This window comes from Bos javanicus, chromosome 7, assembly GCF_032452875.1.
Source record: "Bos javanicus breed banteng chromosome 7, ARS-OSU_banteng_1.0, whole genome shotgun sequence".
Classification (NCBI taxonomy): domain Eukaryota; kingdom Metazoa; phylum Chordata; class Mammalia; order Artiodactyla; family Bovidae; genus Bos; species Bos javanicus.
The window spans coordinates 99279791-99293036 of record NC_083874.1 but is presented as its reverse complement, the minus strand read 5'-3'; the positions used below and the strand labels follow the sequence as shown (position 1 = coordinate 99293036).

Sequence of the window (13246 nt, the reverse complement as noted above, 5' to 3'; positions counted from 1 at the left end):
GTTGCCTAAACTGTTAGCTACTGCTTGGCTTTGGTTTAAGCCACAGAACGTAACACATACACTAGAGGCTTGTCTGGAGAAGGAAATGACAACCCACTCCAGTACTCTTGCCTGGAAAATCCCATGGACAGAGGAGCCTGGTAGCCTACAGTGCATGGGGTCGCAAATAGTTGGACACAACTGAGTGACTTCACTTCACTCACTTCATACTTCCTTACTGGAGAAGGAAATGGCAACCAACTCCAGTATTCTTGCCTGGAGAATCCCACAGACAGTTGAGCCTGGTGGGCCATGGTCCATGTGGTCACAGAGAGTTGGACACGACTAGGGTGACTAAGCATGCATAGAGGCCTGTCAGGGAGAATGACCTCAAACTCACTACTGCTCAGTATTTCAAAATCTTTGTGGAAATCATATCTACAAAAGATTTCCTGAAAAATTAAGTAGTCCATCCATTTTTCTTGCTCAGAGATTCTTAAACTTGGATAAGGAGGCTTTTAAGAGCACCTTATAATTGCACCTAACATTTATGTATATGAATTTTAATGTTTGTCTGTTATTTTCACCAGGTGTTCAGAGTGGTATAACAAAGAATTGGTTAAGAATCTTCCCTGTTGATATTTTCAAAGCTATAATTGGATTAGTTAGTACAAAAAGACCAGAAGGCTGCATTCTGTATACCTGGACTTTAGTATTCCAGAGTTATTGCATATAATTAATTATCCCTAAATTGAGTGTTAAATTTTCATTTATATTTTATAAACAATACCAGAAACATATCATACCGCTTTGTCTAGTGAAGATATTTATCTTTGGCATCTGTATAAGCAATAAATGTGATTATTTGAGAAACTGGCCTTTCTTCCTATTTTGGAAGCAATGGCTCAAAGAACTGGATGTCTTTCCTCTGGCGTTACTGTTACTGACAGTGCACTGCCAACTTACATGCTCTGTACCAGCTATTGCACTCCAGGGCGTACACTTTGCATAATTCTTAAATTTGTTCTACTGTCTCTACCCTTATTTACCTTTGCCACAAATTCCTCACTTCTTTTTGATGTGTATTTTGTTGTACTACATATTTTTATAAGTTGTCCTAAATCAGTTCCAAGAATACCAAGTGCACAAATATAGATGAATAAATAAATAATAATAGTGACTGAGGCAGCATATAAATCTTTTTGTTTATTTTATATATTTTTCACAGTCCACAGTTTTAAAGTGCTTTCAGAGATGCTTCTTTAATAAAATTTTGTAGGTTTTGTTATAAATATTATTATTAAAGTTTAAAAGTTACTAATGTATCCTTAATAAAGTAAAAAGAGCTAAAATGGCAAACATTGAAAAATGAATCCAAAGTATTTTAACCTGAATGGTAAAGTAGGGAAGCTCTTTTATCCCCCATAAGTTGTAAAAATATGTTTTAGACATCATTGCTTTTGGTAGATTTATTTTTTCAGTAACTTGTTCAGAAAATCTAACAAATTGAATACTTTTCAGAACATGTCTGCCCTGTTTTCTTCTTATAAACATAATTATGAGTTTGTACTTTGGGATACATTTTATTGCACACAAGTGTGCTGTTTTGTGTGTTTGTATGTATGTGTAACTAAGCTTTGTCTTTTAGTAAAATTACAGTTACTCGTATGGTCTCTGTTTTGCTTCCTTTGGTTTTATACTTGCATTTGTAAAAAGTTAACAGTACATACTGCATCTTTGTTGCTGTTTGTCAAATATGGGTTGCCAACTACTGTTTGATTGTATTGTGGTGGGGTTTACTGATGAATGGAAGGAAAATAAAAAAGGAAATTGATTTTTCTTCTTATGTTCTGAGTAGGACTCCCCAGCCTACAATGCAATCTACAGAACAATCATCTAAACATATATTTAGTGGGTAAGACAAAGCCCAAGCCTAAGGCATAGCATATCTAATAAGCAAACCCTAAAGATCACTTGTAAACCATTTCTTCCCAGTCGCATATTGTGCTGTAATGGAGACACTGAGGCTTAGCTTAGAGAAAAGAATGGGAATCCTATTCCTATTATATAAAACTTCAGCAGTGACAGGTTAGATAAAATGTTTAAAGCAGCATAAAATACAAGCATATGTATTTTTTAAAAAAGAAAATTAGAGATACCAAGGGAAAATTTCATGCAGAGATGGGAACAACAAAGGACAGAAGTGGTAGGGACCTAACAAGCAGAAGATATTAAGGAAAGGTGGCAAGATACTCAGGAGAACTATACAAAAAAGATCTTAATGACCCAGCTAACCATGAAGGTGTGATCACTCACCTAGAGCCAGATATTCTGGAGTGTGAAATCAAGTGGGCTTTAGAAAGCATCACTATGAACAAAGCTAGTGGAGGTGATGGAGTTCCAGCTAAGCTATTTCAAATCCTAAAAGATGATGCTATGAAAGTGGTACACTCAATATGTCAGCAAATTTGGAAAACTCAGCAATCACCACACGACTGGAAAAGGTCAGTTTTCATTCCAATCCCAAAGAAAGACAATGCCAAAGAATGTTCAGACTACCTCACAATTGCACTCATCACACACACTAGTAAAGTAATGCTCAAAATATCCAAGCTAGGCTTCAACATTACGTGAACCAGAAACTTCCAGATATAAAAGCTGAATTTAGAAAAGGCAGAGGAACCAGAGATCAAATTGCCAACATCCTTTGGATCAGAGAAAAAACAAGAGAATTTCAGAAAAAAAACCTCTACTTCTTCATTGATTATGCCAAGGCCCTTGACTGTGTGGATCACAACAAACTGTGACAAATTCTTAAAGAGAGGGGAATACCAGACCACTTTACCTGCCTTCTCAGGAATCTGTATGCAGGTCAAAAAGCAACAGTTAGAACCGAACATGGAACAATGGATTGGTTCCAAATTGGGAAAAAGAGTACATCAAGGCTGTTTATTGTCACCCTGCTTATTTAACTTATGTGCAGTGTACATCATTTGAAATTCCAAACTGTATGAAACCCAAGCTGGAATCAAGATTTCAGGGAGATATCCAATGGGAATTTGCTATATGTCTTAGGGAACTCAAACAGGAGCTCTAACCTATCTCATACCAACCTACATAGGTAGATTTGTGGGCTACAGTCCATGGGGTCTCCTAGAGTCAGACACGACTGACTAAACCGCCACCAACCAATGTAGGCCTAGGCCAGGTTCAGTGCCTATTACCTGGAAAGTGCTCAGTAAATACTTGTAATCTTGAATATTTGATGACACTCTTACAAAACAGAAAGGCCATGCATGGTGAGTGTGTGATTCAGAAACAGCTGTCAGGGAAGGAAAAACGAAGGGCCCAGGTTGCCAGAAACCAATTCTGCTGGAATATAAGGAAATGGCTGTGTGGTAGCTACTACTCAGAGAGCTGATATTCGTGGCTCCCTTTCATATCAGGGCTGATTTAGCGCCATCATTGTTCTACTCAGGTTTTGCTAGACGTATCAGAGCTAGGCTGACTCCTACAGAAAGAAAAGGAAACGTGAGACAGTGTCACTTTCTTCACAAGTCTGCAGTGAACTGCTGAAGTATAAAGATTTCACTCTCAATACACAAAGCGAAAAATCTGTGGATTTTTAAGGACTGCTAACGTAGCCTGAGGGACAAACTCTCCAAGTAGTCATCAACTAGGCAGAGGAAAATGGAACAAAGACACTTCAGGTTGAAGAGTTTTGTTGGCTTGAGAGTGACTATTTGAAGGAAGAGATAGCTACTAGGAGCCATGTTCTTTCTACCTCAGGAGAAACTCAGTGTTACTGTATAAAGAAATCTCCAAAATAAAGTAAGAACTATAGAGGTATACATTTAGGGATATGGAATCAAATCAAAGAAGGTAAAAGTATACTTCTAGGTTCTTCTACTAATTCCCTTTGAGAGTGTTTGACAATTAATCCCTTTGATTAATTTCTTCATGTCTCTGATTTACTATTTAACCTGTCAGGATTTGGCCTGAGAAATAGAATAATTATGAGTGATGTAGAGTAGAGATTTATTGTAGAGGTTTTCACCTTACACAGTTGTGGCTGGTGCAGAAGTCTGCACAAGGCTGTTGCCTGTGGATCTTGTACCAGCCTTCAGATCTCAAAAGGTCAGGTAGTCCAACAGTTTGGGAGAAAATGTTAATGTGTGGTAGGGAAGAACTGAGAAAATTTGGAACCTAAGAGGAAAGACTGTAACCCATGAACCTGTGTTTTATTACTTCCAAATCTATAATGCATGTAACCTATAAGATAAGCTGGTACCATTTTCCATAGCGTGTGTGTTCAGTCAGCCATGTCTGACTCTTTGCAAGCACATGGACTGTAACCCACCAGGTTCCTCTGTCCATGGAATCTCCAGCTAAGAATACTAGATTGGGTTGCCATTTCCTTCTCTAGAGGACCTTCCCAGTCCAGGGATTGAACCGGTGTCTATATGAGTCTTCTGATTGGCAGGTGGACTCTTTACCACTGTGCCACCTGGGAAGCCCAATTTGCCATAGAACTGAATACAGAACTCAAAGTTCATGGTTAACCCGAAGTTCTTCAGTAATAGCATTTTATCAGATTATATCCACTCTCTTCACACACACTCTTCATTTCTCTACAGAGCATTTAAAAATGCCCTAAAAGAGTTTTTAAAAGGCTACTGTATATTCATTTGAAATTGACCCACAATTATCTTCAAGAAGCAGAATCCTTTCTGAGGGTACTTTCAGACTAGAGTGCTTTTCCAAGAGGGTGATTCTCAATACAATGAAATGGAATATTTCTCTTGCACTTTTAGGATCTGTGTGCAGCAGTGGTAAAGTTAAAAAAACAAAAAAGATTCATTGGTCATTTAATAAGATGATTCTTCCCATCCCTTTTTCTTCAGAATTCATGCTGTATTTTGTAGCTATCTCTACAAAGGTTATACCTACCAGATTAATCCCTGACACATGAAGAACTTCCATTCACATTCATCCAGATGACCTGTTGCAATGCTATGCTGTTCAGGAATTTAGTGCCTCAACACAATGACTGGTTGAGCAATGTACTTTTCATGCACAGTAGTAATGAATGCTATTTTTATTTTCCCTTTAGGGAGGAATGTTGGAGGCTGACTCTTTAAAAATAACTAGTTTAGAATGAAGCAGCCATATGGCTGATTACAAAGATGCTTTTTATTTTAGTTCAGTTTTGATTAAGTTACAATCTGATACTATAAGTACTTCCATAAAACAACAGAACAAAGCTTAGGCATTTCAGTCTTAGCATTCATATTTGTATATAAATGTTGATATTCTAAAGATAATATGAAGGATCAAGCATTGTATACCTTTAAAGTTCTTGATACTTAAGAAGTTTTTCATATTTACATAATGGCTTACTATAGTACTTATATTTTTCATATTTATATAATGCCTTACTGGACTATTTACTGGAGAAGGAAATGGTAGCCCACTCTAGTATTCTTGCCTGGAAAATCCCATGGATGGAGGAGCCTGGTAGGCTGCAGTCCATGGGGTCACTAAGAGTTGGATACGACTGAGCGACTTCACTTTCACTTTCATGCACTGGAGAAGGAAATGGCAACCCATTCCAGTGTTCTTGCCTGGAGAATCCCAGGGATGGGGAAACCTGGTGGGCTGCCGTCTGTGGGGTCGCACAGAGTCGGACACGACTGAAGTGACTTGGCAGACTATTTACTCCAAAATGATTTGAAGTTTAGTGAAAAATCTGAAAAAGAATCAATATATAAAATTATTCCTTAAGAAAGAAAGTTCCTCCAAGATAGTTTATTTACTGCATGTGAAACTGGAATTAAGCCATATATATACCTAGAAATTCACATTTTTAGGTTCGTTCACATTAATAAGGATATTACATAAACGGTCACTAGAAAATGTCGATTTTCATTATCCTTTCTCTCAGAAACAATGTTGCCTTTCATAGTAATTTATTGTCTTTTCTTTCATAATGTTTTCTCACAACATAAAAGATGTAGAAATAAGAAAAGTAGGGGGAAATCAGAGGAATATGAGATCTATGTACATTGCTGCAATGATTTTTAATTTGTTCAAATGGTTTTCTGTGAAGTTTGCAGAAAACCTTTTTCTAAATCTTGAATGCCAGAATAAAGTGTATCAACTTGCTACAGTAAATTTTAGATAGAAAAAGTTGGTATTATTAATTTCAAAATTTGTATGAGAAGTTGCCTTTTGAAAGCCATTGCATTATGTCCAAATCTTGAAATACAATTGTTATCCTACTTTTGTAAGTATCATAATGTCACAATATTATGTACACAGGTCTATCACATAGTATCAGGTCTTGATGTTGAATTACTCACTATATAATTTCATTTTTAGACACTTAATATAATTTAACTTTCCAATTAGTATTTTTATGTGAAGCAGAAAAAATTATGAGGAGGTTAAGAAAAATTTGAAAAGATTTCAGTTACATTTAGAAACATTTTACCTGAAAGTTTTTTAGTAACTTTAGTACTCCAGGTATCAGGTTTGTACTTGAATCATCAATTATATTTGACATTGGAAGTTTACTTGAAAAGCCTGTAGAGAAAGGTAACCTTGACCCTTTCTGGGAAGCCCTAGTCTGTCAGTCAACCAGTTAGTCTATAAGTCAATCAGCCAGTCAGCCAGAGAATCAGTCAGTCAGTCAACCAATTAATTTACACTCAGTTGTTACAAGGTAGAACATTTTGGAACTGAAAAGAAAAGGGCAAACTTCCTTAGCACTGCAAGCATATGATTCAATCTTCTGTCTAGGCTGCTATATGGGAGGGCAAAGAATCACTTAATAGCTGAGAAGTTTTCATCTGGGGATAAAATGGTGATCTATGATTTGCTTGATTTCAATTAAGTAAATCACCTACTACTCATCATTATATTCAAATAGTCCTGGGATACTACATAATTTTAGGCAAGACAGTAGGTTATAATGTACACAGCACAAGGTTTAAAAACTTAATTCGGTTTCCAGTTCATCTTATAGTTTTTATCAAATCTAATTTTTGATCCATGGATTGTTTACTTAGAGTGTTGGCTTAAATAACTCCTCTACCTTATAATTCTGGAATTTTATGATCTTTCCTTTATTTGTATCAATCTATAGAATAGTAATTCTCAACAATTTCCCTCAGCTTTTCAGTGAACTATAAGCTCTTTTCATTGCATCAACACAAGCTGATATTGTATACCATTTCATTTTGTCAAGTCAACTTTGCAAACTTTTTAGTGATGTCAGTCAAATAGATCATTCAGTTGAATGGATGGTGATACAGAATTGGGAACCTCTTGCTACAAGTAAAAGGTAACACAGGATAGTATTAATCCAGTGCTAAAGAAAAGTAATTTCCTTAAGAGGGTGGGTATAGGCCTGTCATATTAAGATAGTAAACAATTACTGGAAGAATAGCACAATGCAAAGCGTGAAAATGTATGCAGTAAGATAACTGAATAATGGTTTTCTAGATACTATGACAATTTGTTATACTTTAGTAGTGATTGTGGACTTCCCTGGTGGCTCAGAGGGTAAAGCATCTGCCTGCAATGCAGGAGACCTGGGTTGGATCCCTGGGTCTGGAAGATCCCCTGGAGAAGGCAATGGCACCCCACTCCAGCACTGCTGCCTGGAAAATCCCATGGATGGAGGAGCCTGGTAGGCTGCAGTCCATGGGGTTGCAAAGAATTGGACACAACTGACTGACTTCGCTTTCTTTCTTTCTTTCACTTTTTAAAGTAGTGATTGTCTTATAATTGCCTTTTTAAAATGTTGTGTTGGGTCTTTTAAACTTTGCCAGTGTGCTACTAAATAATTCAGATGTTCGTAAATGGGTTTTACAAATGTAAGCATTTTAAGATTTATTAAGAAGGTTGGATGATGGAGCTGATCTACAGTGAATGCAACTCAAATTAGATGGAGCCTTTTGAATCCAGTCATAAAATTTAAAAAAGCATATCTAGAGACAGACCGTTTTAAGTCCTCTATGACTTAGAGCAAGATGCTTTTCTGAAGCACATGGCTACGTTTTGATATGGTACCTAACTTTGAGGAATATATACTCCAAGTTGCTATGCTGAATAAATATTCAACATGCAGTCATATTCAAATTTTGAGATTTTTTTTTCCTGATAATTAAATATTTCCTCAGCTGATGAAATTCTTAAACCAAAAGCTGTTGTGTTTTAAAACATGTGAGGCTAAGAATAAGTATGAAAAATTACCTTGGCTCAGAAATGGAAAAAATGAAAAGCATGGATCAAATTATGTAGCACCTCTTTGACAGTTTGACATGAGGCCAGAGGCAAGAGTTTACACTAAACGTTGTTTTTAAAATGCAACCTTTAGTGTTATTTGATTTTCTCCTCAAGCAAACTAAGATGTGGACTTTAATAATCCCTTCTGACAATTTTATAAAAATGGACTGCCATGCTTAATTGATGATGGGCCTCTTCATCTGCCACCCCCAGGCATTTTCTGTAAGTTATTGATACGGAGTTCACAGCCTCTATCCATCAGATCCTTGACTGCATCTGTGTTATTAACCTTTGGGTTGATCTGACAGTGGCATCGGCCCGCCTAACTGGCTGTCATGTCAGCTTGGCAGTTGGGCTTCGCGTGTTTTCTTTCACATTCACTTTGTCTCCGAAGATCATCTGAAGATAGGAACAAAGCCAATTACTTTGTGATTTCTAGATTGTCCAAATTTTCTCCTAATGTAATGTCAGGGAGAAATAAAATTCTAAAATATATGAGAACCTGACACACTGGTAATGAGTCAAAAGTCCTTGTGCCATAGAGATCCAGGTTCTGATTTCCGTTCCAAATCTTTGTGACTTTTTGATAAGTTACTTAATTTCTCTGGGCCTCATTGCTATTGTTGTTCAGTCACCGCTCAGTTCTGTCCGACTCTCTGTGACCCCATAGACTGCAGAACACCAGGCCTCCCTGTCCTTCACCGTCTCCCAGAGCCTGCTCAAACTCATGCCCATTGAGTTGGTGATGCCATCCAACCATCTCATCCTCTCGTCCCCTTCTCCTCATGCCTTCAATCTTTCCCAGCATCAGGGTCTTTTCCAATGAGTCAGCTCTTCACATCGGGTAGCCAAAGTACTGGAGCTTCAGCATTAGTCCTTCCAGTGAATATTCAGGACTGATTTCCTTTAGGGTTGACTGGCTTGATTTCCTTGAGTCCAAGGGACTCTCAAGAGTCTTCTCCAACACCAGAGTCCAAAAGCATCCACTGGTATTTGGAAATAGAGACAATGAATTTCCCTCCAGGATTTATTCAACTTGTATTAGTTTATAGATAAACTCTACCTGTCAGGGACAGATCTATCTTTTGGAAGTGTTAAGGATACAAGAATATAAAATAAATGAATGTGTTGTTAATTTCTTCTCCCTTAGGGTCTTGGAAGAAGCACATGTGAGGGGCTCTAAAAGTTACATCACATTAACTTCACAGTAAGTCTACCTTGACTGGTTCTGCCACATAGACACGTTTTAGCAGGGCTTCTGCTCTTCCAGCTTGGTACGACATTTCCTTTCTTTTCTTTTTTTTTTATTTTATTTTTAAACTTTACATAATTGTATTAGTTTTGCCAAATATCAAAATGAATCCGCCACAGGTATACATGTTGCCTTATACTTGATGAGATCATTTGACTAAGCTCTGGCTCACAGGAGAACACAAACAACACATGCAACTTTCAGGGTCTGTCCTTAAAATAGCTGACTTATAACCCCTCCCTCTTTTTTTTCTTTTCCCACTGGCTGGTAAAAGCAATACCAGTGCAATAGTTGGCCTTGGGAAATGACACCATCCTGGACTCAAGAAACGGAAGCTCTACCTTGAATCTGGCAGAGCCTTCTCAGGATAACCCATTCTGGATCACCCTAAATGTCTCAGTTCAGTTCAGTTCAGTTGTTCAGTCATGTCTGACTCTTTGAGACCCCATGAAGGGCAGCACACCAGGCCTCTCTGTCCATCACCAACTCCCGGAGTCTACCCAAATGCATGTGCATTGAGTCAGTGATGCCATCCAACCATCTCATCCTCTGTTGTCCCCTTCTCCTCCTGCCCTCAATCTTTCCCAGCATCAGGGTCTTTTCAAAAGAGACAGCTCTTCGCATCAGGTGTCCAAAGTATTGGAATTTCAGCTTCAACATCAGTCCTTCCAATGAATACCCAGGACTGTATATGTCTAAATATCATTTAAAAAAGAAAGAAACTTGTATCTTTTTTTCAAAGTCAACGTATATTTGGATCTCTTTGCTAAAATAGCTTCGTCTATATCCTAACACATAAATACAGCTACATTTCTAGTATTTTTATGCTGTTGTTTAGTCGCTAAGTGGTGTCCAGCTCTTTGTGGCCTCATGCACTGTAGCCTGTCAGGCTCCTCTGTCCATGGGATTTCCCAGGCAAGAATACTAGAGTGGCTTACCATTTCCTTCTCCAGGGGCTCTTCCTGACCCAGGGGTTGAACCCAGGTCTCCTGCATTGCAGACAAATATTTTACCACTGAGCCACCAAAGAAAGTATTTTTATGAAGGTTAAATTATATAAGCCATGTAAATGCTTGCATGTGGTACTGTGCAAATACTCTCTTTGAAGATGGAATTTTTAAATTATCTACTTTTTTGTTTGGACAGACAAGTAATCCTAAAATCAACAGAGAAGTTAAACCTTAGTGTTAACAGTTTAAAAATATCTATTTTTTTTCTTAGTAATAAATGTTTTACTGGTTTCGAACTTACAGGGCAAAAGTACTGCCTAGTATCATCCCATCCTATTTTCGTATTTATTATCCTTTATGGATATTTGGATGAGATAATAATGTATATAAAGTTTATAGGATATATAGTAGGTGCTGAACATATATTGAAATAGACTATTTCTCTCCTTTCTCACATTCTACATTAGATATAGAATATAATGACTTTAAAGATCACAAATATTCACCCATTGGCTTTCCTATTCTTTGAGAAACTGCACCTTCTCTCCACATTGTAACCATATGGTAAAAGGGAACCACTGGGATTGTGCCTCTTTCTTCACAGACATCAGTGGACTTGTGCATACTTCCCTGGTATTTCTAAAATACTGGTAGGAGAGGCACTCTTTCTGTGTGGCTCTGCTGCTTTGGAAATGTGGAAATTAAAGCTTTCTGCAGTTTTGTCTCCTATCACACAGAAGAGTTGTGGTAATAATTGATCCATTTGTTCTCAATGCACAAGACAGGTTTCACTCTAGCTTGTATTATAGTTTGAGGCCATGAAACAAAGTATCCCTCCTTAAGTTGGCTTAAAGCTCAACATTCAGAAAACGAAGATCATGGCATCCAGTCCCATCACTTCATGGGAGATAGATGGGGAAACAGTGGAAACAGTGTCAGACTTTATTTTTCTTGGCTCCAAAATCACTGCAGATGGTGACTGCAGCCATGAAATTAAAAGACGCTTACTCCTTTTTCTTAGTAATAAATGTTTTACTTGTTTTGAACTTACAGGGCAAAAGTACTGCCTAGTATCATCCCATCCTATTTTCGTATTTATTATCCTTTATGGATATTTCGATGAGATAATAATGTATATAAAGTTTATAGGATATATAGTAGGTGCTGAACATATATTGAAATAGACTATTTCTCTCCTTGACCAACCTAGATAGCATATTCAAAAGCAGAGACATTACTTTACCAACAAAGGTTCATCTAGTCAAGGCTATGGTTTTTCCTGTGGTCATGTATGGATGTGAGAGTTGGACTGTGAAGAAGGCTGAGCGCCGAAGAATTGATGCTTTTGAACTGTGGTGTTGGAGAAGACTCTTGACAAGAGTCCCTTGGACTGCAAAGAGATCCAACCAGTCCATTCTGAAGGAGATCAGCCCTGGGATTTCTTTGGAAGGAATGATGCTAAAGCTGAAACTCCAGTACTTTGGCCACCTCATGCGAAGAGTTGACTCATTGGAAAAGACTCTGATGCTGGGAGGGATTGGGGACAAGAGGAGAAGGGGACGACAGAGGATGAGATGGCCGGATGGCATCACTGACTCGATGGACGTGAGTCTCAGTAATCTCCGGGAGATGGTGATGGATAGGGAGGCCTGGCGTGCTGCGATTCATGGGGTCGCAAAGAGTCGGACACGACTGAGTGACTGATCTGATCTGATCTGATCTGAAGGTGAGTTTCTTTCACTTGCTGTGAAAAGAATCACTGAATAAGGAGGAGTCTCTTTGCTGCAACGCCATGTCTCCCGTGAGTTGTTGTTTGGACGAAAATCAGTATGCCTGAATTCTCTATTGATTTTCATTATCCATTCTTTCAAACTGGCAAGTGCTCTGCTTTATACTAGGAGGACCGTTCTCTGGGACACATGCCTGCCTTCAAGCGGTTTACCATAGAGAAAAAATGATATGAACCAATAAATAGCTAAATAACAATACAAGCTTTAAGTAACTGTGAAAAGCAATAAAGAAAAAAAAAAGATATAACAAGACAGCCCATCTTATCATAAGTAATTTCCTGTAGAACTTGAGGTTCAGAGCAATAAGCAAAAGCAAAGGGTATCATAAATCATTAAGAGAGGATGTGTTTAAAACCTCTGTGGGACAGTCCCTGAAGTCATGCCCTCCCTGTTTCTTCAGCCTAATGAGGTAAACAGAGCTACCTCAGCAGACACACAACCAAACAGGACCCGGTGGGGTCGTTCTGGGACAGGCTCATTCCCCACGCCCTGCTTTAGCTAGATAACATTATTTGATGCATGTTTCCTGAGTTGTTTTATAGATGTGAAAAACCGTTGCCAGATGGACGATGTTAACTGCTTGATGATCTTGAGCGTGAGCACAGAGCCCTAGGCCTCCAGGCCCCAGGGACCGACAATGTTAACTCCCACAACACCGCCGTCTTACTTCACCATCGGCTAATCAGAGAACTGTGCACCATCTGATCACAAACCCTGTGACCTCCTTCCCTTGAACTGGCTTTTAAACATACTAAGCTGAAACCCTTGTGGAGCTTGGGGTTTTTGCGGGAGGAGGGCATGAGCCACCCGTCTCCTTGCCTGGCCTCACTCTCAGTCCAGCACATGAACTTGCACTAACAGCCAAACCGAAAAATCTGCAAACATATGAAGCATCTAAAGGCTCTTCTCCCCTTCTCCCTCTGCCACTTCCATTGCTCCTCCCCTCTCTGAGTATCCTATCTTCCTTAGATTTCCCTTGAGAC

General features: G+C 38.4%; 1 long non-coding RNA gene across 3 annotated transcripts in view; it reads left to right on the top strand.

The window, feature by feature from the left end:
* The window catches only part of LOC133251709 (uncharacterized), a 198056-nt gene that overhangs the window by 39623 nt on the left and 145187 nt on the right, over positions 1-13246 (top strand). The window contains exon 2 of one of the 3 annotated variants that reach the window (XR_009737751.1): positions 9422-9478. The exons of the other annotated variants lie outside the window; for them this stretch is intronic. This is a non-coding gene — a long non-coding RNA (uncharacterized LOC133251709). The remainder of the gene's footprint in view (positions 1-9421; positions 9479-13246) is intronic. 3 annotated transcript variants of the gene reach the window in all.